Genomic DNA, 24,824 nt, shown 5'->3' with positions numbered 1-24,824 from the left:
GGGGTTCAAGATCGACCAGGGACACCCCACGATCGACCAGTAGATAGCAATCAACCTGTTGGACAGCTCTGATATACATTATGACTTCCTCCTACATATGGCACTGGCTATGCATAACTGGCCAAAAATTACAAAGCATAATTCTGAAGTATGGCTTCCAATTGAGATAAACAGCAATACAAAAAATGCACATGCAATAATTAGGTAACACCTCCACTTTTTAAGGCTTTTTATACCATTAAGCTCAAAATGTCTTTGGGCAATGTGGATCCACCAATATTAATCCCATTGTGGAGCTTGCAAATATGTATGAGGATGCCCTCAGCAGCAATGCTGCCTTTGCATGAACTTCCCAAAATAAATTTACAACCCAAGTTTCTTTCGACGTTCTAAAAGCAAGTGATTTTTAAACACCACAAAGTCCTCCAAAGGAGATTTTAAGTCAAAACCTGAAACTCTTCCTCCATATGCCACTATCCCTCAAAGAGAGGAAAAACAAAATCCCAAGACCAAAAAGAACAAGAAAAAATGAGACAAATCTTATCTCACTTATGAGTAAGTATTCCTTTCACAGCCATTGTGGGAGCTGCATATGTGGCAATAAAGCAAGACCATATCCTTGTAAACCTGGAAAGGAACCTGAAAGTAAGCTGATCACAGCCCCAAAGCAGAGTCATATTTGGGGCCATTCTAGAAGAAATATGGTGATATGCAATGTTTATATTGCACATGGTTGCACCTGTTTTTCTGAACTTTTTTTAAAGAAACAACAACCCAGCAACAATAGTAGCCTGTGTGACTAGGCCCAATCCAGGGGATGGGGTTTAATCCTTTCCCCTTGTGCCATTTCATCCAATGGAAAACTCTCATCCCAAAGCGACTTTTTGCCTAGAGATAAAAGATACAGGAGTGCCTATATATTGCTCCTCCTGAGAAGAACAGCAACTTGTTCCCAAATCAGTAGCCCACACATCTCTTATCCCTTCAAGATTGGCTAGAGTCGTTTTTCATGCAACCCCCAATTTTGGGAGGGGTTGCTTTCTGGGTCATGGTGTGCAATAGCGGAATGTGCATAAGCCCATTACACACCCTTTTCCAGCCACTTCCAGGTCACCGCAAGGCACATGTGCACGGTCACACATCAACTGGATGCATGTAAAGCAATCATTGCCTGCATGTCCAAAAAACACAGAACTAGAAATGCCTATCCTATTTCTGGAAGGGGGATGAGACTACAAAACTTTAGTCCTGAACGAGTTAAGCGCTCTGTATACACTAAACTGAGTGTTCCAGATTCACGACACCAAGCTTTACTGACTTTGAGCTCACATAACTGTAGGTCTATCAAGCACATATCCCTACCTAACCCATTTATCTTGGTTGGCTGAAAGAAGGCTTACTTAATGTGCACGAACACACACAGATTACAGTTACTAGACAGAGGCCACCAATTAAAAACTGAGTAGCCCAGTTTATGTATACTGTTTCTATTTACAGCAACCTAGTCATTTGAAACTGTCTTCAAGTACTAGGTTATTGCAAGTGATTAATCATCACAAGCCAAGCTGAAAAAAACTATCCATTCTACCTTGGGAATCCCAGTGGGGTGGTGGTGTAAGGGGCAAAATATTTGCTAGGACCTAATTCCTAGTTTGGAGTTAACAAAGGATAAGATACATTGTGGGGCATATGCTGTGTATATCCTGGGTAAACCCAAAAAGTTCTGTCACAAAATTCTTCACCAATGAGTTCTATTCTGCACCACTGCTTACTTTGGTTGCCAATTTATTGTGCCTCCAGTATTCATGTGAAAGGGCACCAAGCTATATGGAACACTGAAACTCTCACTAGAACTGGAAAAGCTATTAAGCCCTGCTCTGGCTTCTGGGACTACAAGGCATTTAGCCACATGCTTTCAAGCCTAAGTGGAAAATAAATGGTTGTTGACTTTAGAATGAAAGCCAAGATTCTTACGATGTTGAATTCTACAAAAGGAACACATATTCTGAGCTTTCACACATTTGTGATACGCACACAGATCCCAAGTTACTGTTTGTTACGAAAGTGTCGCTCAATTCCTCTTACATAAAAGGAAACATGGAGGATATGCAATTTTCAACACCTCACTGTACCGTGACTGGATGTTACAACTGGACATCAATAAGAAACTGTCCGATAGAGCAAAGGGCATCCACAGAGTTCAGAGAAATGAAGTCAGAAGTTCCGGCACTTTGTTTTTTGCTTAGTTCAACCAGAATCTGTGTAAAGGTATATGAGTGTCCTTCTTTTTGACATCCCTGTCAAAAAATATAGAGTTCACTGCATATCGAGATTTGAACTTGTCCCAGATAGAAACACTCTTCCCTAGAATACCTGTATGCAAATCTCTCACAATATATACCCAAACAAACAAAAGTTGTCACTGGAAAGGTTTAACACATATGGCAAGCAGTTAGTTCAGATAAGTACCTCCAGGCTATATTAAATAATGCAGATACATAGGCAGGAATGTAGGAGATTAATATACATTCATCATGAATCATTACGATATATGATAATTTAGGGGTAAATAATACTGCTGCTTTCAAAACATTTGTTAAAAACAAAAACGGCTAGGAAACGACTAAACAGCACACACTGTATTTAGTTTAACAATAGCTATTATAGGACTACAGAATTGGTTTGTTACTTCCAAAGGGTGTTATTTAAGCAAGCAAGCAGATAATTATCCAAACATTCATGAGGAGACTTTCCCCAGCTTTTTAGCCGGCATACAGAAATAACTCAGCCACTTCAAAACACATTAGTAATAAGATAACATGAAACAGACATATATTTCTTGGGTTTTATAATAGTAACAGTAGAAGCAAATATTTATTCTCACTGCTGTCCCAAGTACTTCAGAAGTGTCCCTTTAAGTGTCCCCATACTATGTAGAATGAGAACATGGTCCACCTTTACGCCTCACATAACTATAAAAGATGGCCTTCAAATAAGCTTATTGAAATTTCCAGTGTTCTCTTCTTTAGACCAAATATGGAAACTGGAATCTCAAAAGATTTAAGAGTTTAACTGCATTTAGGAGATGTTGAATTTGAAAAATAGATGTCTAGAAACTAATTGTTCCAAAATGTTGTTGTAGGGACGGCTTAAAGAATTAAATATATATATATATAATACCCAAGAATCCATAATTCACAGATAGTACACAGCACGAAAACACAAACCATCAAAACTGTTTGGATAAAAGTACCAAATGCTTCAAGTAAACAGATGTGCATTCCCAAAGTATTTCTTCCTTAAACATATAATTTCAGTAGTTATGTTGAACTGCAAAGGCCAAGCCAAAATTTATAGTTGTGCTGCAAAGGACCCAGAGCAATGCTCATATGAAAAACTTACAAACTTAGGCTATCATTTTTTTAAAAATCCCACTCCATTTTACTACAGACATGGTCAGTATGCATGATCTCCAATGTTACGTCAAACTAGACCCATTGCAATATATGGACTTAAGTTCACTTATTTCAATGGGTCTGCACTAAATATGACTTTGTGGGATATCACCTTACATTTGGGAGAAAAACATACAAAAATTCTCATTTTCCTGATTAAGCGACTTCTGATAGAAGGCACTCAATGGCTGCAATACAGTGGTACCTCCGGTTGCGGACAGGATCCGTTCTGGTGCTCCAGTCGGATCCCAATGTTTCCACAATCGGAGTGCCTGTTCTGCGCATGAGCACGGCACATAGAGCGCTTCTGCGCATGCATGAGTGGCAAAACCTGGAAAAATACTTCCGGTTTTGCCACTTTCACAACCCTAAATTTACGTTACCTGAGGGTAACTTAAGCCGAGGTTCTACTGTAACTTTCTAAAATGCAAGATAATCCACACTGCATTCTCTTCACAGGGAGAAAAGCGTCAATAATAATGATGGCTCTAGACGAGTATTCCCCAATCTATTGCCCTCCAGATGTGTGGGATGGTAAGTAATCTGCTTCAGTCAGCATGGTCACTGTTCAAGGATGACAGGAGTTGCAGTCCAAAACATCTGGGCAGAACCACTTTGGGGGAGGCAGCACTAGACAGCAAGAAAGCATCACATTTCACCAACAATTACCAGATACAAGGGATGGGCTCCCAACAGCGTTACTGCAATCTGGAGGGAAGATGTGTATCCGTTTCAACTGATGCATTACAACTATGTAACCTTCATTAAAAAACAAACTGAAACATCTGTGCTGTGTTTAGGATTCACAGAATTCTAAGCTACCAATTAGGATTTTAGGATGTACAACGGAACTGTCGCCAAGCAGCTTTCTAGAGTCTATAAACAAGCTGGTCACAGTGGATCAAAAAATCTGGAAGAGATCCAGCAGTGATCCGACAGGATATTTCGCATTTAACATTTCTACAAATTGAGCACACTTTATCCAGTTTGTGATAAACAAACACTAAGCCTGTGTAGCGTTAAATTCTGATTTGGTATTTAAAATATGCATTCCCTGTTATGTTTTCAACAATGAAGAGAGAGGATCAATACAAATCAGAAGTACCACCACCACTTGCACCAAGATATCTACTGCAGTAAACATCTGACCCATGTTTCTCCAGCTGTTTCTCACAAAAGATTACTTTCACAGAGAAACTGTGTGATTTATAAACAGCTCCACACAAAGCATTCATTCACAACAGGCATATTCTAGGAATCTAAAAAGAACGCTAAACAATCATAAGCTATTCACTTTATATAGCTTTTAAAAATATTTATTTTTTCATAACAGTGTACAGCGATATTAATAAGATTGTTAAATCAAAATGCAAAGTAATTCACAGACCACTTGCAGCGGTGTATTTCTGAAGACAAGAATGCTGTACCACTTGTAAACAATGTAATGAATCACTGCTCCAAGTGTAAAACATTCAATTAAAAGGAATGAAACATGAGAACTAGAAATCTATCTGTCAAGTTTTATTTTTAAATATTATTAGCATATACTCTGTATTAAATAGTTTGTTGAAACACCCCACCATGTTCATTTCCCCCATGACCCAATTTTCATTTCCCGGGCAAAAATGCAAAGCAGAAAAACCTTGGCAACATTTAACACCATTTTCATTGCAATGAAACAAAACATTACTCATGTTCAGCACAAGATCAAACAGAAGGAAGCATTTGTTGCAGGGATATTTTACGGCATAAAAATGATTGCTCTGTCATCAAAAGAAGCATGAAATCTGCTACGCGTTTTGCCTCCTACATAAATGTTTGCCATCTTACCTGTGCTGTGTTTGTTTTGCACTGTCTAACAAATTCCAAAATGTTACACTGGGAACATGTTTGTCACAATTTCACACAATGATCATCTGACATTAAAGCTCAATCATTTTTCCTAACCTAAAGGAGACAAAATAATTATCCCACCTGGTGCTTTTCAGGTTCTTTGCAGGCATCTTAAGTTTTAAATCTTCTCTTTTTGAAAGAAAACAACAGCAGCCACCTGTTTCTTGTTATTATCTACTGCTGATAGCCCCACATGCAGCAAAAATACTTCAGGCAATCCAGGCGAAACTCAGAGCTTTGCACTGGAGTCTCCTGGAGCTTGCTGTACCAGTGTGCAAGCTGGCTTGACGACAGAGGCAAAGGGCTGCTGTTCTATCCAGCAGCACTGCCGGACTTGTTTGTCATAGGATGATGAACCCGTTCTGCTTCAGGCAAGGCCCCCCCTCCCTGCTTGTGTCAACTAACATATGCTGATTAATGTAGCCTTTAGAAAGAACAGGGGGGAACAAAGGGTGGCAGGAGAAAAGCCACTCAAATTCACATATAGGGCAATTTAGAAATGCCTGACTTATGCATTCTTCATGTGTCATTACAGTTTGTACTTCACTTGTGTCAAGAGTGTCTATGGCACTGTACCAACACACAGGAGTAATGTGCTTCATTAGAATCTTTACAGTCTAGAAAGAGGCGCAGGGAAGCTCTGGCCCTGCAGACACTGTCGGGCTACAACGGCCATCGTACCAAAGCACTGGACACAGCCTGCAGCTAATGGGCTCTGGAGTCTAATAACATCTGGAGGGCTGGAGGGTCCCCACCCCTAGTCTAATCGATAGCTCTGGCATTATGGCAGATGCAACGCTGGAAACTTCAGATGTATAAGCTAGGTGACAAATGGCTGCTTAAACCAAGGTTACAGTCACCAAAACAGAATGTCTAGTTGCCATTTTTTGGCAAGGCGGCTCTAAAGTCTTGTTTTTCAAAGGATGGGCTGACTTTGATTGATTCTCAATTAAACATCTGGTTAGTTCAGATGACAACCTTGAGCTTGGTTAAGAGCTTTGAGAACTCAAAGAACAAAAGTCACTGATCCAGGGACAGTCCACATATATATTGACCTATTCCGACCTCTTTTTCTTAATGGCGACTTCACCTGCTCAGGCTGAAGAGACAAAGCATTTTGGTTCCAGAAATTCATTCCAACTGTGTAACTGAAAGAATTCTACAGGATAGGGTATTTGTGTGAAAACAAACCAGATCCAATGATCCCTAGGCATGCACCTCCAAATGGTGCAGATGTCAGGCGCCATCTTGGTGCCTAGGCAACTAGACTTGGTTGCAAGTGGTCGAAAGCCTGGTGCAAAATGCGCCTGGTGCCTGGTTAATTTCAAACACTGCAGAAATGCTGTGTTTGCAGAACCCAAAAGTTACCTATACATCTAGGATTCCTAACTTCCAAAGTAACGCGATAAACAAAGACTCATAGATCTTGCCCAGCAAGGACTTACATCAAGAGCACAAATTACACTTGTATTAGGTATTATTTCTTTTGAGCAGCCAAACAATTCCTGAATAAAGACAGGGCATTATTCATGCCCTGAACTGTGCCAAAATCCATCTCCCCACAAATACATGTGTGCCACACTAAACACTGCCTCAGGTGCCATGACTAAGGAAACAAAGAGTGCAAATGTAATAAAATAAATAAAAAGCAGCCACATGCATACTGAGACAAATGAAATGCCAAATGATGACTAAAGACAGCAAGGGCATGAGCAATCTAGTGGCCCAATTCCCATTGCTCAACTGTGGTGAAGGGCCAGCAAGTGTTGCAATCCAAAATTTCACTTTCTGTATCAACAGTAAAATGGAAGACTCATGTTTACCCACATATTGAAAGAGTGAGGATAATGGTAATATGAAAAACAATGGAGCTACTTGCATAGAGGTATCTCTCCTAAAACTGCTATCACTGATGGCTCAATTAGCACAAGCATTTCTGGTTGCCAGATGGAACAATGCCCCCCATTGAATGCTGTTCTAGGGGTTCTCTTGACTCTCCAGAGTGGATGGGGTTTGTGTGGGTGGCACAGTGGGAGTCCTTCTGGCTTCTGACGCCACTGACTTTTATATCATTTCTTGAATTCTAGTTGCCAACTTCAAGAGAATGAAGTCATTTTCTTCCCAGGATTTTATTGAGGGTGGGGGTACTTTCACTGGGTTAGGTACTACAAAAAAAGGCTAGATTATTAGTAACCACAGTATTGTAAACAAAGAAAGTCGCTTCCAGAACTGTTGTCATCTTCAGAAAAATATGGCTATATGAAGACTTAGCTTTGCTAATCAGATGTGTAATCAGTAACATTATCAACAAGCAAACGTAAGACACTCATTACAAAGCATACTTTTATCCAGACTAAAAAAAATAGGGGTTACATTAGGGGGCATGACAGAGATTGGCAGGTGCTCACTTTCCGATGGTAGAGAGAGTCTATGAAACAGCATTTACAATGACGCTATTTCCTGGTGCTCTGCTACCATGAAATTTTGAATAAGATTAGTCAAGTACACAAAACTTTTTTTCTAAATTTTGTTGTGGCGGTTTGCCTTCTCTCAACTTCTCTTTTTCACATTCCAACATGGTTAGTATAATTTGCAGGGATAAAGTGCAGCAAAATGCTTTCTTCTCTAAAGTTAAGAGTCAAATTATTGAAAAGATGTATAATAAAACTTTAGGGACAACGACTGGCTCACAGGATATGCCATACCACAGTAGCACTTATTAAAGCTACAAGATGTGAAGCTGCAATAGGCTCACTCACTCTCTCCCCTCAATAAAAAAATGTAATAGACTTAAGTAAAGGTAAAGGTACCCCTGCCCGTACGGGCCAGTCTTGACAGACTCTGGGGTTGTGCACCCATCTCACTTAAGAGGCCAGGGGCCAGCGCTGTCCGGAGACACTTCCGGGTCACGTGGCCAGCGTGACGAAGCTGCATCTGGCGAGCCAGCGCAGCACACGGAAACGCCGTTTACCTTCCCGCCAGTAAGCGGTCCCTATTTATCTACTTGCACCTGGGGGTGCTTTCGAACTGCTAGGTTGGCAGGCGCTGGGACCGAACGACGGGAGCGCACCCCGCCGCGGGGATTCGAACCGCCAACCTTTCGATCGGCAAGCCCTAGGCGCTGAGGCTTTTACCCACAGCGCCACCCGCGTCCCTAGACTTAGACTTAGACCAACATAAAAGTTACTGTTAATGTAGAACATTTGTGCAAAGTTAGAAAAATCATTTAGAAGAATTCCAGGTGCATTCTATTGGGCCAACTGGAAAATACGTAGTTGCTCATATACCCCACAATGAGACTTTCAGAGATGTTTCACACATTACTTGTTCCTGACAGATTAAATGGGTTACAGATGTCTTCCACTGACATTTAAACAAAGCAAAATAATTTAGAAAGAAAAATAGCTAAACTGAATTTTTAAAAAAGGTACAATTCAGCATGGAGTTAAAAAAAAATTATTCCAGCAATTTACTGAATTATCAACACTTCAATGTAAAGCTACCCCTTCAGTCAAAAAGTTAATTTAGCCTGAAAGTAAGAGAAACATTTCTGTCATTACTTGGGCAAAAGAATGAAGAAGTTATCTCTCAAAATCAATGTGACGATGACTAATGAGGGATTTTAGGCACTCAATGAAGCAATTTCCTATTTTTGTAATAACAAAATCTACAACTGCTATGGTGACTATTCAGAGTTATGACAGGGATTGCTAAATACTAGGCATCCAGAAGTACAAATTGCTGAAAAGAGCAGAAATAGCATGTGCATCACCATTTATACATGGTGTGGGTAGGACCGAGTCTCCTCCTCTTATTGCCTTAATTCCTATTTTTCCTGTTCCAAGTGCATCTCCCCTTTCTTATACACATTTCTTCTTTGTGCTCATCACTTTCCTTTTCCCTTAAAAGCCTGCCAAAGATGAAGGATCTAATGGAAAACTGTTTCCCAGAGCACCACTCTATGACCTCTTACAATACTAGCAACCAGCTATGGAAGATATGATGTAGTAGTAACAGCAACAAGAACAATGGGTATGATCATATGCAATTGCTCTCCATGACTCTGAATAACCACAACAAGCAAATGCTCTTTGAGAAAGGCATCCCAAGCAAAGGTACCTTTTAATCAAGTACTTCCAGGATGGAAGGATGAGAAAGCATTAGCTAGAACAGGCTCTCTTACCACCTAAAATCACAAGCCCCCTTCGCTCCAAACTTGCATTAAAATTTGCTACACTCCAGGTTACGTCAAAAGTTCTTTCTACACCAGTTTTCCTTCCATCTTATTTAACAATCCTGATTCAATCAATAAGCGAGCAGAAAATCCCAGGGGATCCTTGTTTATGTGATTCAGATGAGAGAATCTGTACTCAAATGGTGATAATTATTGAATTCTGAACAATGAGCTTTGGCATGGATGGCCTGTATAAGACTCTATTTGATTTTTAATGCAACTCAGGAAGTTCCCAATTCAAATCACCCCAATGAAGATACTAGGTGGCCTTAACAGAGGCTTCATCTTCAGACTCAAGCAAAGGCCTTTCGTGGCGCCCAAATGGTCCGTTCCCACCACTGAAGTTAGGGTCACCATGCAGTCTGCAAATCTGCCCCAAAAGGTTGGTAATCCCTGCCCTATGGGACTGTTATGTGGTTAACTGAAAGTATGAAGTGATTTCAAAGTCCAGAAAAGTGTAAGGTTAAATGATGTATGGTGTTGTTATTAAAGGAAGCATAGTGACCAACTGCAAATTTAGGTTTCATGACACATTCCACCTCCTAAGAGCAAATGGAAGAATGAGAATATATCTGTAAAGTATTACACACTGGCAGTACTATGTAATTTATTAATGGCTCTACTGTTCTCATGCTGTGGGGTTGACAACACTGTCATCACCATACCTGCCAATACAATACAAAAAGTACCATTAACCTTTTATTGAATTTAGCAAGTCACAGTAGGTGCAGCATTTCCATCTGGCACTGCCATTTCTAATTTGACAGCTTCTTTAAAAGCTTTTGGGGTCTGAACAGCAATGCAAGGCACTCTGGAGTAAGGGACATTTTCTAGAACAACACTGCAAGGCAAATGCTATTTCTGAGCAGGGGCTGCAACACAAACGCCCTGTCAAAGTAGGTAAGTGATGGTGAAGAAGCAAATAGTAGTAAATAAGGTTTTGATTACGAATAACGCAAGAGACTGAAGTTAACAAGGAAGGGAATATTGCATGTTCATGAGCCAAAGCTACCCACATGCACTACAATGTATTATGGACTACAGTAATGGTTCCATTTAGTTGATTCAAATCTCCTTCAGTCCTAAGACTCAGCTAGCTACACAGCTGCAAATAAAACGTTTCAAATGTGTTGTAGAGTGCAATATACAAATGTGACACTAGATGGTGACAGCGAGCTACGCAAAATTCAATGTATTTTTCAAAACAAAAATTTAAAAAACATTTTCGCAGTGTTTGTGTGTGTGTAGATTCCACCCAAGTTGCAGATGTAATTTTCACAATGATTAAAAAAAATTACCAAGAGTTTGATGAAGACAGAACACTGGCCACTTTTAGGGAACACAGCCATGGGCCCACACACATTCCTTAATAGTTGTATTATATAATCGGTCCAGATCAGTTACACATGTCAAAGAGTGGGGAATGCCTGTTCAAAAATGAAGGGGAGCAGAAAGGAACGCCTGATCATCCACCATGTTTGGGAGACCTAACATTACAGAAAAGGGAATTTGCAACAGGCTGGGAGCATGCATCCCTATGGATGGCTCCCCATTTGCCATATTAAATAATAACACCCAATCAAAGATCATGACATACATATTTCTTTAGACAGTGTGGGGAGGGATACATGTAAATCAGAAACTAAACTACATGAGATAAAATCCCAACATACTGTGTAGAAATGAGCAGAATCTTCTTGTCCCTTAGAGACACTTAAAGTATGCTATTGTTTTTCTGCAATAATTGAATTTGTTAACCATTTCCACTGTTGTGCTATTATCATTAATATAACAACAGAGGCATTGCTGCATGTCCTCTGCTCTGAGAAGCATGGGCAGTAAAAATAGGGAACAGGACTTTTGTAGTTATAGCAGCCACATTTGGAACTCATTACACAGGAGACTGGTTTGACCCAGACTGCCTCACAGGGAAAGTGGGATTTCATAATCCATATTCTGCACCTTACGTAGTGACTCTTACCTTGGGATAAGGAATTTTTCTGTGTATTGTATAAATACATTCCTTCCCCCTTTATACTAGGTGTCATGTTCTTCAGTGTGCTAGCTTTATTAATAAATAATAATTCTTAGATTAAGCGAAAATCCAGACAAAAAAAGTCGTTGAGCTTTTTTTTTCCACCTGGATTTCTGCCTGGACACTGCTTCCAACAGCAGTATTCTGGGTATGTCCAGGAATTTCCAGACATATGGCAACCCTATATTAGATTTATATGCTACCCCTCATCATAAGATCTCAGGGGGGTTCACAGGGCTTTAGCCCCAAGATTTGATTTCAGTTTTCTATCTGTGTGATTGTTTGGGGGGGATGGGATTCTCGGAATGCAAAGAATGATTGCAGAGGCCAAAGTGTATGTGCTCTTGAATTATATATTTAAGGTTTCCTTTATGCATATCGATCTGCTGCTTATGCACTGCTTTAGCCCCTTGGATTCAGAGTATAACAATAAACAATGTGACTCCCTGATCCCCTGCAGTGATAATCTAGCATTATACTACACTCTCTGACCAAACCATTCCAACCGGAATATTTCCTCGTGTTTGCTGGTTGTAGAACTTGCCTTGTTGCAAGCTGACGAGCATGGTTTGAACTATGAAAAGGCGGCATACGATGTACGTATTTTTTGGCCATGTGCCTAAGGTTGCAATTTCAAAAGTAAATTACGTATAAGCAGTGAATTTTTTCAGAGGGTACTCAAGAGTACACAGTACCGGCACCTCTCTCTTTTTGGTGAAAAAGTGTGACACTTACTGTAACAACTTCATGGTGAGTACTGGCACCTGTTTTTCTAGGGGGAAAAGCACTGTGTATTATAAGTGGCAGGCACACTGTACAATGATAAAGGAAAGGCAAGAATATGCACTCTCTCTCCCTCTGTGTTTGTGTGTGTGCCTCACAAGCATGCATGCACACACACAGTTACTCTTGGAAAGACTGAGAAATGGCACATGGAATGTGTTCAGTTAGTTATTTCTCATCATAAAGACATCAGGCAAAATTGAAGCTGGAAACTGCTTTTGTGAAATATACCAATTTTTCAAGTTTAAACAGTTTTCTTAATCTGTTTCAAACCCTATCTCGCAATTTACACCTAATTCACATCCTGTGTCAGTATAAAACTAAGGTATTGTAAGCAACAGTTGTGAAGACTTCTTTCCAGTAAGATAAGCAATTGCATATTCTACATCTGCTAATTGAAATGCAACAGTCCAGCAAACACTAGACTATAAATTTTTCCAAATTCCTCTGCTTGGTCCAATATACAAGTATAACGACCCCATCTAAACACATACCTCTCTATACATTTGTTGACTGCTTGATTCACCATCCTTCACCAAATTTGATTTCAGGGTAGTTTACAAGATCCTACATATACAATCGTGTAAATACACAGTAAAAAGAGTGAACAGTCAGTAACATTTTATATTGATTAAATTTTTTGAAAAGAATGGATTTATTTATTTTTTTAAAGTTCCTACCTGGTGCCTATAAGAAAATAATGTTTGCTCCGGGAATAGACACCATGGCTGAAAAGGCCTCCCTGGGAGTCAGAGAGTTAGTGTGTGTTTTTGTGGCTTGGTTGCTGATTTTGGGAGCAACATTCAAGTTGGTGACATCTCATCCTCCTCCTGCCTACACATGAAAGGTACTGTCCACATCATGAGACACAAAGTTATTTAAATGTGGGTGCAATGTAAGGGAAAAGGGAAGCTAAGTTCAAATACCTGCCAGACATTACCCTTTATGCCCAAGGGCCCAGTCCTAAAGTCACATGCACTGAACATTTAGAGGGGAGGGATCACATCTGAAGAGGATCTGATTTCCTCTCATTGTACTGATCTACATTAGTAGTACATTCCCTGGTTTAGGGGGGATAAGTAACAAAAAGAGAACAGAAAAATGGGGAGAGACTGTAGTAGAATGTAAAAAAAAAAATGTAAAGGTAAAGGACCCCTGACAGTTAAGTCCAGTCACAAATGACTCTGGGGTTGTGGTGCTCATCTCGCTTTACAGGCAGAGGGAGCCAGCGTTTGTCCACAGACAGTTTTTCTGGGTCATGTGGCCAGCATGACTAAGCCGCTTCTGGCACAACGGAACACTGAAACCAGAGCAGCGCACAGAAACACCATTTACCTTCCCGCCAGAGCGGTACCTATTTATCTACTTGCACTTTGACATGCTTTCAAACTGCTAGGTTGGCAGGAGCTGGGACCGAGCAATGGGAGCTCACCTCGTCGCGGGGATTCGAACCGCCAACCTTCTGATCGGCAAGCCCAAGAGGCTCAATAAGGAAGCTAAATAAAGTTCTGTTATTTCCCAGAACTTTGTTAAACTTCCTTACACTCTACTTCATGTTTTTTTTCTGAAATATCAAGTGTCAATTATTTCAAAAATTAAATCATTTTTCTGCCCCTGATATGCTGGTGCCCTAACCATGTGCTTAGTCTGCCTATTGGGTAATCCAGAACTACTGTCAAGTGATAACTTACTGCACTACTACAAGTGATTATGTAAACTGGCCTCAGCAGAGAATGACAGCAATTTTAGGCAATAAGTAAATATATTTTGCAGATACACAGGATAGTATTTTCACTTTCTCCCAGGAGATAAAAGAGGAAGAAACCACTAGTAGCTTTCTTTTCTGGTAGCACTGAAGAGCAATTTCAATCTTGCTAATACAGTCAACATCATCTAATTGCCTGCTCAATCTTACTTAATCAACCAGAGGACAGTTTCTTTCATATTTGTTTGAAGAAATTCAAAACAAAATTTTTTTTCCCTTCCAGTAGTACCTTAAAGACCAACTAAGTTAGTTCTTGGTATGAGCTTTCGTGTGCATGCACGAAGCTCATACCAAGAACTAACTTAGTTGGCCTTTAAGGTGCTACTGGAAGGGAAAAAAATTTTTGTTTTGACTATGGCAGACCAACACGGCTACCTTTCTGTAACTGAAGAAATTCAGTTTATCATACTTTATTGGGATTTCCTTCTGCTAATCAAGATAAAGCATTCTTATGAAGTTCCCAGTTACCAAACAGAATCAATTTTAAAAGTCAGCTTCAGAAGAAATAAAAAATACCTTAAACTAAATTAAAACCATGGACACCCCACTTTTACCAAAGATAGCTGGAAGAAGAGTTGGCAACAGCAGTCCTAGTCTTCCCCATGTGCATGTTGTTGTTCCTCTCCCCAAGCATTCAAACAATTTATAGAAGCCATTAATCTTCTAGCTACCCACTAAAAAGGATTATACATAAAAATACACAAATACAGAATATTCATCTAAAGGATTATATATAAAAATACACAAATACAGAATATTCATCTATCTTATATCTCTAGCACCTTCCTTTTTAATGTATCCCAAAATAGAATTTCTGTTTAATCATCCAATGTCACCTTTCCCACTCATTTTCTTTCCTGCATATGCTTCCTTCATCTAAGGAGAACTATAAATCAGACACAACTGCAAATCCTTGAAGCAGTTTTCATTTACCATCACCTTCAGTTACAGACAAAGACAGAAATTATTCCTTCTATACCATTAACGATTCTGTCTGCACCTCCAGCATCTGCTATCTATAAGGAAGTAAAACACATACATTTGAATAAGGATTAAAAAGTGCCCATGGAATGTTTGTTTCAGGGGGGAAACCTCACATATTCATCTAGGGGAAAAACCCTCATAAAGTGTAGAAATAGAAATTACTCTTCAAGCAGAATTGCAAATTTCAGCTGGTCCATTACTTTTTTCTTACTTATCATGTAACCCTGAAATTATATGTTAGGTTCTTATAGACTATAAGCATGTATGCATATTCTCGAGTGATGATCCCCACTACCAGGGCACAAGTTGTTTTTATTTGATCATATCAATTAGATACTCTTTTCTCTGAGTTATATTTAGTTTCCATAGTTTACATCAGAAACAGATGTTAAGTAGCATGCTAATACTGTATCCAGGTCCCTCTGGATCATAAATAGGTGTTACACTTTCCAGACTTCAGGTATGGAGGCTGATAGAAGGACAGCTTACATATTTTTGTTAGACCAGCAATTTCACAATTAAGTTTGTGGTTTTTAAATTTGTCAATAAGGCCTAAACTTTAGACTTTATCTGCTTGCCTCAGAACTTCAAACACTTTCTGAGAAAGCTAGTTCTGGACAAGGATCCACCCTACATATTCTGCAGTGCAGGCAGATACAAAGAATTCATTCAGCTTCTCTGTAGTATCCTATAGCACACCTATGTGACCCCTTGTCCTCCAAGGGAGTCTTAATGATATGCAGAACTGTACTCGCTCTGATAATTTATAGATTCTTTAAAAGCAGCACAAAAACTGCTCTGCTGACTCTCTTAAAAACTGAATTAGGTCACATACATACATAATTTTAAGTGTATTCCATCTTTCCACAGTTCCACAACAGGGCTTCCAGGACTCACAGCCAACTTGCAGAACATTTTTGGAATTTCCGTAATGAAGTAATGATTACTTAACACTGAAACACTGTACATGTAGATTCAATTCTCTCTTCTCTATACAACTTAACCAACAGATTAGTTAATATCCAATATCAATGCTACAATTATACCCATAGTAAGAAATTTATTCCACAGTTCATATTAAGAACTTAGCAAAAAGGTAACTTTCCCACAAAGTAGCAGGACAAGGAGGAAAACTTAACACTAACAAAACTGAACTTCCTTTAGCTGCAGTATCTAAGAGTAAGTATACTATATCACCACACTGTACATAAAACAGCCAACATGTTCCAACTAACGCCACACTCAAATCCCCTTTCAGTGGGATTTAAACACTAGCTTCAAAATAATATACTACACACTTTGCATATTAGCATATGTGCTACATAAGAAAGTCTAAAAAACAAACATGGGAGGGTCTAGTTGAAAAAATGAAGGGGGATATGAAGAATTGTTCTGGGACACATTCAAAGAACTGTCTTCAAATTTGGCATCTGTTCACCCCATTCTAATTTTAATGTAGAGAGCTACAGGTGCAACTCTGGGGCCATGCATACCCCCTCCCACAGTCAATATAAATATGAATGAGAATTTGGACATAGCATAGAAGTAAGTGGTCCTATCCGAGCTCTCTCTCTCTCTCTTTGCCATGAAAAAGCAACACTTATCTGTGTAGATCTTGCCTATGTTGCTTCTCATTAAAGGTTATTTCTTCATTTTCAAATATCTGTAATGGCACCAGTTTCTGAGGCAGCTAAACTAGTGATTATGACACTTCAGAGAACACTTCCTTAAAGTTGCCAGTCTCCATTAATGGGGAGCGGGGAAGGGGGAAAGAAAGACTGAACTTAGCATGCTTTGGTAAAAGTATAGCTAGGGCAACCAAACACAGATTATTTCATAAACTGTGGTGTGGTTTTCCACTGTAAATTATTTGCTTAGAAATCACAATTTGGTCATGGAAATAAAGCAACAAACATCATGTGGCTCTGTGAGCAGTGCCAAGAACCCTAAACTGCAGAGTTTAAACAAAATAGCCTTTATCACTGAACTAATCATTAGCAAATGCGGAAAGCTGCAACCAAACGCCTGCAGGTTCATCCAACAGCAGTGCACAGACACCTCTGGCTTGCATCATTTCTTTCCAGATTTCTTGTACAACCCAGTGGTGTCAATGTCACAATTATTCCTGAGACAGAAATGAGGAGGAGGGAGAAGGTGGATGCTAAATTAACAGAATGGGGAAAAGCAAGGGTCTTATGCCAAATTATTCATCTTCCTCTATCAATATGTGTAAATGTAAACAGAAATTAGTCACATGCCCAACACTCACTGCCCAAAAAGAAGTGACATTTATAGCAGAAGATCTGAGAACAAACTGTCAGAAAGTCAGACACAATTATATTCAAGTGTCAGAGGAAATTCTGTTTAAAGCAATGAAGTTCACAACTGTACAGGTAAAGACTGCAGTTCTGCAAAAATTTAGTGCTCTGAAGTTACAATCACATGTGTCTGTGCATGGAATTAAGTATCACCGGCGCCAGCACCATCATGGCAGAAAAACATTGATCCAAAGTAAGGAGTCTCACAGGTCCATATAAGGCATGCCCACCAAATCATTCACCACAAATTAAAACTGACATTAGTTTCTATTGCTTGCACTGTAAAGACAAAACACCAATCCAGCACTTGTCAGAGCCACCATAGCACAAAAACATGGATTCAGGTCACAGAACTTCATGCTCATGGATCCTCATGATTTTCACAAGGAATCCCTCTAAAACCACAATCAAATCACAGTTCATATCTGTGTCCACAGATGCGTTCTGTGGTATTGGGGGGGGGGGAATCCCATGTAACAACCATAAAAATCAATGAGGGTCCCTGTCTAAGGTGAGGTTTTCTTTACCACTGTAAACACTGTTCCAACGCTATCCACAGAAATCAATGCCAGCTTTATTCAGTTGGTGGCTTGGGGGACATGCCTTGTAAAAATCATGGGGAGGTATTAAGCATCACCCCCCCCCCCAAAAAAAATAACCTTTCCATCAGCTTTTTGGCTTGCCAGACAGAACAATTTCTCTCACCTTCCCTTCCCACTGCACTATTCTGAGAGTTCCACCCACCACCCCGAGCCAATTTCAGGGGCCACAAGGCCATGCAGAGAGAGGAAAGGGGGAGAAGCTCCATTGTGCAACCAAGAGTCCCCTTTGTTTGGCTTTCAGTGACAGAGCTCATTAGATGAATCCCACCCAGGAAGATTTGTTCTGTGCCATGACAGTGCTGACAAATGCTGGATCTGCAGGTTTTTTTTACAGGTCAGCCCATGTGGCCTGTTCTTTGATGGTGGCCTGGGGGAAATCCCATTTAAAAATTGTGCAAGTGTAACTTTTATACTTTTATATTCTGCTTTTTCCATGCCCTGCAACAGCCATTTTCTAACTAAGATCCACAACACACACAATTCCACATGTGCCAACAGGAACAGGAAGTTTAGGCACTCCTAGTCTAATCCATCTAGAATGAAGCATGAAGAGAAAAAATTGGTGGAGGTGGGAGTAATCACTTGCATTCAGTGTTAGAAACTGAGATATGAAAGCTAGGAGCTAAATGGCACCTTAAACCTAGGTTATGGGCGCAACAACGGAATGTCTAGGCATGCTTTTTTATAACAAGAATACAAAGCTGAAAATGAATGAACTGCAGCTAGAATATTATGTTCATTTTTCGCATGGTCTAGTCCTTGCCTTTCCCACCCCCCCTAATACTCTTAGGAGGGTCTCTTCTCCAGTCTTCAAAGAGTTTCTGGAAGTGGGGAGGCAGAAAAGCTAATGAAATTCCCTGTCACAAAATGTGCCTAAAACAATAGGAGTTTTGAACGCCGCTTGCAATACCATGTCAATATGTGCTGACAAATACTTCCAACTGTTCATAGAACAGGCATTAAGAACTGCCTTTACATTATAAATATTCTTCTCTTCAAAACAAGAAGTTTGTAATGGTGCAACCAAGTTGAGACGTGGGACTACATACACCCACAGGTGAATGCTGATTCCAATATAGCTACCACATGCCCCAAAGTGGGCTTTCGTATACTACAAGCTGCTACATCTATGTTACCCAGGCACTAATATACCTTGCTTGAAAAGATTCGCTTGACTTTGGTAAACAAAAACAGACTGCTAGCACCACAGTATTAGAATGAGGTGAGGAGCAACACCCCAATGATACAATAACATTTTGCATGCAGAAGGTTACAAATTCAGCTTCTAAAGATCTCCAGGGCTGCAAGATTGAAAGAATCCAAAGTAGCAGGGTTGGGAAAGACCTAAGGCAAGGTAAGCCAAAGGTCTGCCTTGGGGTAATGAATTGGGCACGTAAACCTCAGCTCTGATGTTTCAAAAGTGAGTTGATGTTTTATTCCAAATTATTGTAGGATACTACTATACAAGAATCAGGGGGGGGGGGAATCAAAATATTCATACAGAGAAGTATTTGTCTGTTTACTTTCTAGTTCAACATAGAGTTTAAATTATAAACCTCTCCTCTTATTTTTATTATTATTTGCACATTACATTAAGCCATAAACCATGAGCTACTGTGAACAAGTAGTGCATATGGCCCAATTGCTTCTGTTTCACTCCTCCCCTAGCATGAGAGCAACACCCATTAAACGTGGCTTACCATGCCACGTGAACTCGGATCATGGTTTGTTTCTCCTTAAGAAAACCACAATCATCAAGCCAAGAAACAAAGCACATTTCTGGGTTCAAATGACATGTCAAACCAAAGTCTGTGGTTTGTTCCTCTCACTTACACTGTAGGAGGAACAAAGCAGGAGCGATCAGGTAGTGTGCTCTACCATGCTGCTTGTCTATTGCTTAAAATGATGTGCAACAGCGACCAGCTTTTCCATCACTTTGGAGGGCACTCGTTATATATATATATATATATATATATATATATATATATATATATATATATATAGCTTACTCTCTTGTTCCTGAATGCTGGGATAGTTCCACCAATTTCATTTGCATGCACCCATGCCTATTTTACTCATATATACTCTCAGTAGAACGGGTATCCCCAACCTGCGGCCCTCCAGATGTTTTGGCCTACAGCTCCCATGATCCCTAGCTAACAGAACCAGTGGTTAGGGATGATGGGAATTGTAGTCCAAAGCATCTGGAGGGCCAAAGGTTGGGGATGCCTGCAGTAGAATGTCACATATTCATGAAAAAATAGATATTTGTATTTTTGTGATAGTAAACACCGAACATAAATGCTTCTTCCTACGCTGAAGCATTTAACAGTGTTGGTTAACCACCATATGTGGAACAACCCAATCCTTAAGTAGGAAGCTGCTATAGCTACAGAACATAAGAATTTCAAAACTTCCCTTGGTAATCATTTGCCACCCTAAATATAAACTTCATGCACATTTCCTGATATTTAACCAAGCCTTTCCTCTTTCAACACCATCAAGCGTAGTCAATAATGTTTCGGTGGGAAATAGTAAATTTTCATGCACTGAGCTTAGGAATATTCTCAATATATCTGCAGAAGAAGATCTATAGAATAGATAAGCAACTTTAATTTACGGCACATATTTTTGAGTGATGGAAACTATCATGCACAACAACATGATTAGTAAAATCCTATGTCTGAGAGTAGTTGAGAAATAAGCATGGAGAATGTCAATTTTCAATAAATTAGCACATATGCCAAAATATGCTAGAAACCTATATCCAAAGACAGTATTATGAGCTGTATTATGGAAGACCATTCAAAAATAGTTTCTCCTTTTTATTCATGCACCGAATTTTGGAAACTGCTGACTTGCTTATCACAGCCTCCAGTTCTAACAGTCAAGGATAGCAGATGCATTTCTTATCGCTACATGAACAGCTGAAGTTCTGAAACAATTACCGTATTTTTCGCTCTATAACACGCACCTGACCATAACATGCATGTAGTTTTTAGAGGAGGAAAATCCGTAGGCATGCCACCCGTAGGCATTCCCTCCATAACACGCACAGACATTTCCCCTTACTTTCTAGGAGGAAAAAAGTGAGTGTTATGGTGCAAAAAATACGGTATTTGTAAGAGTGAACTCTGCTGTATTTATCTCAGAGGCATGGTGAGCATGGGAATAATGTATGACTGATCTCTTTTCTTTCCAATACAGTACCAGCAGAGGCATGGGGGAGCGGAGCCCATCAGTCTATATACTATATACAAAAAAAATTAAAATGGAACTAAGCCAAGCAAGATTTTAAACAGAATCCTGCACTCAGGTCACTGCAGCCTACATAGGACCATGAAACATTTCAGCTAGCTTATGAAACACATACTGCAAAACAAACTTGCAGGAATCTTCTATGGATACACTTAACACACACAAACAAGTACACAATACAATTCCTAAATTCCCTCTGACCTCACTTTTTACAATATGCTATTCCAATCATGTATATATGCAACTCAGAATAACACTTTGTGCATCTGATGAAGTAGACTGCAGTCCATGAAAGCTTGTGCCATAATAAATCTGTTAAGACTTTAGGGTGCCCAAGACTCTTTTGTTATATTTATGTCAGTAGTAAAAAAAAAGAAGAGAGAGAGCGAGCTGTAAACCAGGCTAAAAGAGGGGAAGGAACTCCTGAAATCTTCGGAAAGATCTCTATCAGCAATAACTGCCTCAAGATTGACAGGTTTAAAGATTAAAGATTCTCTCTATAACTAGCAGAGTCATTTATCCTAACGTAACTCAACATTGGGGGGGGGGGGGATCCATTACAGTTCCTAATGACTAGCCAGTCTTCCCTTGCCCCCTCAGCTACACACAAATATTCCTTCATCCTCCTGAACCAACATTAAGAGCCTTTCAGACAAATACATCTTTTATCATTTCCTACAGACCTGTCACGTAAAGCACTTTCTAAAAACAAAAACAAACCACCCCTAATGGACAGGGACGGGATGCCTTTTGTTCTTTTCCCTTCATCATACCGCAAGGCACAGAAGGTTGGGAGAGATTTAAAAGTGGGGTGGGGGAGCCCTGTATTTCCTGTTTCTGTTCCGTTCTGCTTGCCCATCTCTTTCCCCATCTCCCTTCCCAGCAGCTAAAAGGAACAAAACCCATTAACAAAGGTAAAGAGAGCACACTGGGGTGCGGGGGGTGGGGAGAGAAACAGAGGGATTTATTAAAAAAATTTAAGGCAATCACTGCAGGGCCAGGAAGAGGACAAGCTGCCACCGTTTCCGTGGGCCCTTCTGTCCCTCTCCCAGAAAGCAGAAGCAGGTTCCAGAGACAAGGGGGTGGGGTGGGGTAGTGGGTGTTGCAACCTGCCCCCATAGGTTAAAGCGAACGCAAGCAATAATAATAATAATAATAATAATAATAATAATAATAATAATAATAATAATTTATTATATATACCCTGCCCATCTGGCTGGGCTTCCCCAGCCACTCTGGGCGGCTTCCAAAAAAAATATTAAAATACTGTAATACATCAAACATTAAAAGCTTCTCTAAACAGGGCTGCCTTCAGATGTCTTCTAAAAGTCTGGTAGTTGTTGCGGTTCATTTATTTACCTCTCACACACAAAACACCGTTTGCTGGAGAAAACAAGGCCCGCAATCCCATGCAGATCCCAAAACCTGGAGCAAAAGTGGGGGGGACACAATAAATCTGGGGTGAAGGAGGGGGAAGATAAGAGAAAACCACCAACCCAGAACGAAGCAAACCATTGGAAACAAGAAGAAAAATAATAATAATCAGGAAGTCTGGGCTCTCGTCGCCAGGAAGAAAAGAGATTTCTGCTGCTCCTGAATATTGCAGCCTAGGATAAACATGCACAGATAAAAAAAAACGAGCTAAAGCAATGCGGGTAACTGTCCGCCACCCCCACCCCCCTTTCAAATCGAGGCGCAAGGGGAAAGAGGGTGGGCGGTGCGGGGAAAGCGGCGTATAGCCAAGAGCCAGGAAGGAGGAAAAAAAGCAAACGGCTCCTGCTGCAGCATCCCTGGCCGGGGAGGCGGAGGAGAGCTCGGAGCCGCCGTTGCGGCCTAGGAAGAGAGGCGGGAGGGGGAGAGAAGGGAAGGAAGAGGGAGGGAGAGAAGCCGGGGGGGGGGAGAGAGAGACCCCCCAAGTGTCCTCGGGAGCCGAAGGGTGACAGAAAATGGGGGTGTGAAAGCGGGGAGCTGAGGTTAATGCCCAGAGCTCCGTTTGCTCACCGGGGTGGTCGCTGCGCGGTTGCTGAAAGAGGTTGGAGACGCGTCCGGGATCCGCCCCACCGGCGAGGGCTTTGGAAAAGAGGGCTTGCAGTTTTTTTGAAAAAGGGTGAAATGATGATAATAATAACAGCAACGACGAGGCTCCGAGGGAGGGAAGGAGGGAGGGGCGGCCGTCCGCCTCCTCCTCCTCCTCCTTTCCTTTTCTCTCTCTCCCTTTATTCCTACGGCGAGGCTGCAGCCCAGGCGGGGAGAGGAGGGGAGGTGGGCTTCAAGGCAGCGCCGCCCGCCGTCGGGCTCCCCTCAGCCGCCAGCTCCCAGCGCCGCTTCCCGCTTCCCCCATCAATCAAGGCCCGGCCTGGGCCGAGCGGGCAATCCCGGGAAACGAGGAGGAGGAGGCGCTGCTTTCTCCGCTGCTGCTGCTGCTCCGCTCCCAGCTGCTCCCGCAGCGGCTGGTGGCCATTTTAATTCGCCTGCTCCGGCCTCCTTTCCTCTGGGTGCCGCCGCCGCCGCCGCCCGACGCGGTTCCCTCTTTCCCAAGCGCTCGCTGGCTCCTTCCTCCGGCGCTCCTCCCTGCCGCCCTTCGCCGGCTCCCTTCGGCCCGCCTCCTCCTCAGCTTCCCTCACAGAGACGCCCCTGGGCTGGCCGGCCGGCGGGCGGGCGGACGAGGCTCCTCTAGGAAGGTCCGCCTCACCACAAAAAAGAAAACCTCAGCGCCAACAATTTTAGGGAATTTCTCCTCCTCACACTTTTAGGGGGCCAGTTCCTGAGAGGAGACAGAAAACAGGCTGTTGTGGGGCGGTGGGTTCCGAGTAACTTCCTTCACGTCTGAATGGATGTTGCGAGTCCCGCACTCGCTCGGGATTGTGCTTTTTGCAAAGGAAAGCTCTGTTTCTGCGCTGCTGCTTGGGTTTCATACCCCACGCCTATATCTATCTTTCTTTCTGTTTGTCTGTCTGTCTGTCTATCTATCTATCATCTATCTATCTATCTATCTATCTATCTATCTATCTATCTCAGAGACTCCCTGTCATGGATGCATTAGCTGGGATTCCTGCTTTGCAGGGGGTTGGACTAGATGACCCCTGGGGTCCCTTTCAATTCTCTGATTCTATGCTTCCCGACTGGAGCAATGCACGCGTTTTTTCTTAAGCAGATTTCCATCCCTAATGAGACCCCAAAGGCAGCTAACAGGCACGGCAAAAACATCTATGAAGCGACATAAAGCCAATAAAAATGCACATGCACGCCCTCAGTAGTATCAAATCGATCACCAGCAGATCATTTGTATATATGATATGTCATAATATATCGATAGATATGTGTAAGTGGGCATAAAGATGGTCTACACAGGTCAGCCAGTGCTATCAACTTCCTTTTCTGGCTTGCTTTGTCTCACTTCTCCCCCTTGTTCCCCACATCTTCTTTTTTCTCTCTCCTCATCCCTTGGACGCAACATTCCTGACTGTTCTTCTCCATCCCTTGTACTTCCAGATGGG

General features: G+C 41.2%; 1 protein-coding gene across 5 annotated transcripts in view; it reads right to left on the bottom strand.

Moving 5' to 3' along the window:
- The window catches only part of WDFY3 (WD repeat and FYVE domain containing 3), a 132,098-nt gene extending 108,151 nt beyond the window's left edge, over nucleotides 1-23,947 (bottom strand). For 4 of the 5 annotated variants that reach the window (XM_053404176.1, XM_053404178.1, XM_053404177.1 and 1 more), the window contains exon 1: nucleotides 5,430-5,450. The gene's annotated coding sequence lies outside the window, so the exon portion shown is untranslated. Of the gene's footprint in view, nucleotides 1-5,429; nucleotides 5,451-23,328 lie in introns of those variants that run through there. The other variant, XM_053404180.1, reaches the window with a different exon arrangement.
- Nucleotides 23,948-24,824: the final 877 nt, after the last annotated feature.

This window comes from Podarcis raffonei, chromosome 9, assembly GCF_027172205.1.
Source record: "Podarcis raffonei isolate rPodRaf1 chromosome 9, rPodRaf1.pri, whole genome shotgun sequence".
NCBI lineage: Eukaryota > Metazoa > Chordata > Lepidosauria > Squamata > Lacertidae > Podarcis > Podarcis raffonei.
The sequence above is the reverse complement of the archived record's forward strand: the minus strand, read 5'-3'. Positions and strand labels throughout refer to the sequence as shown.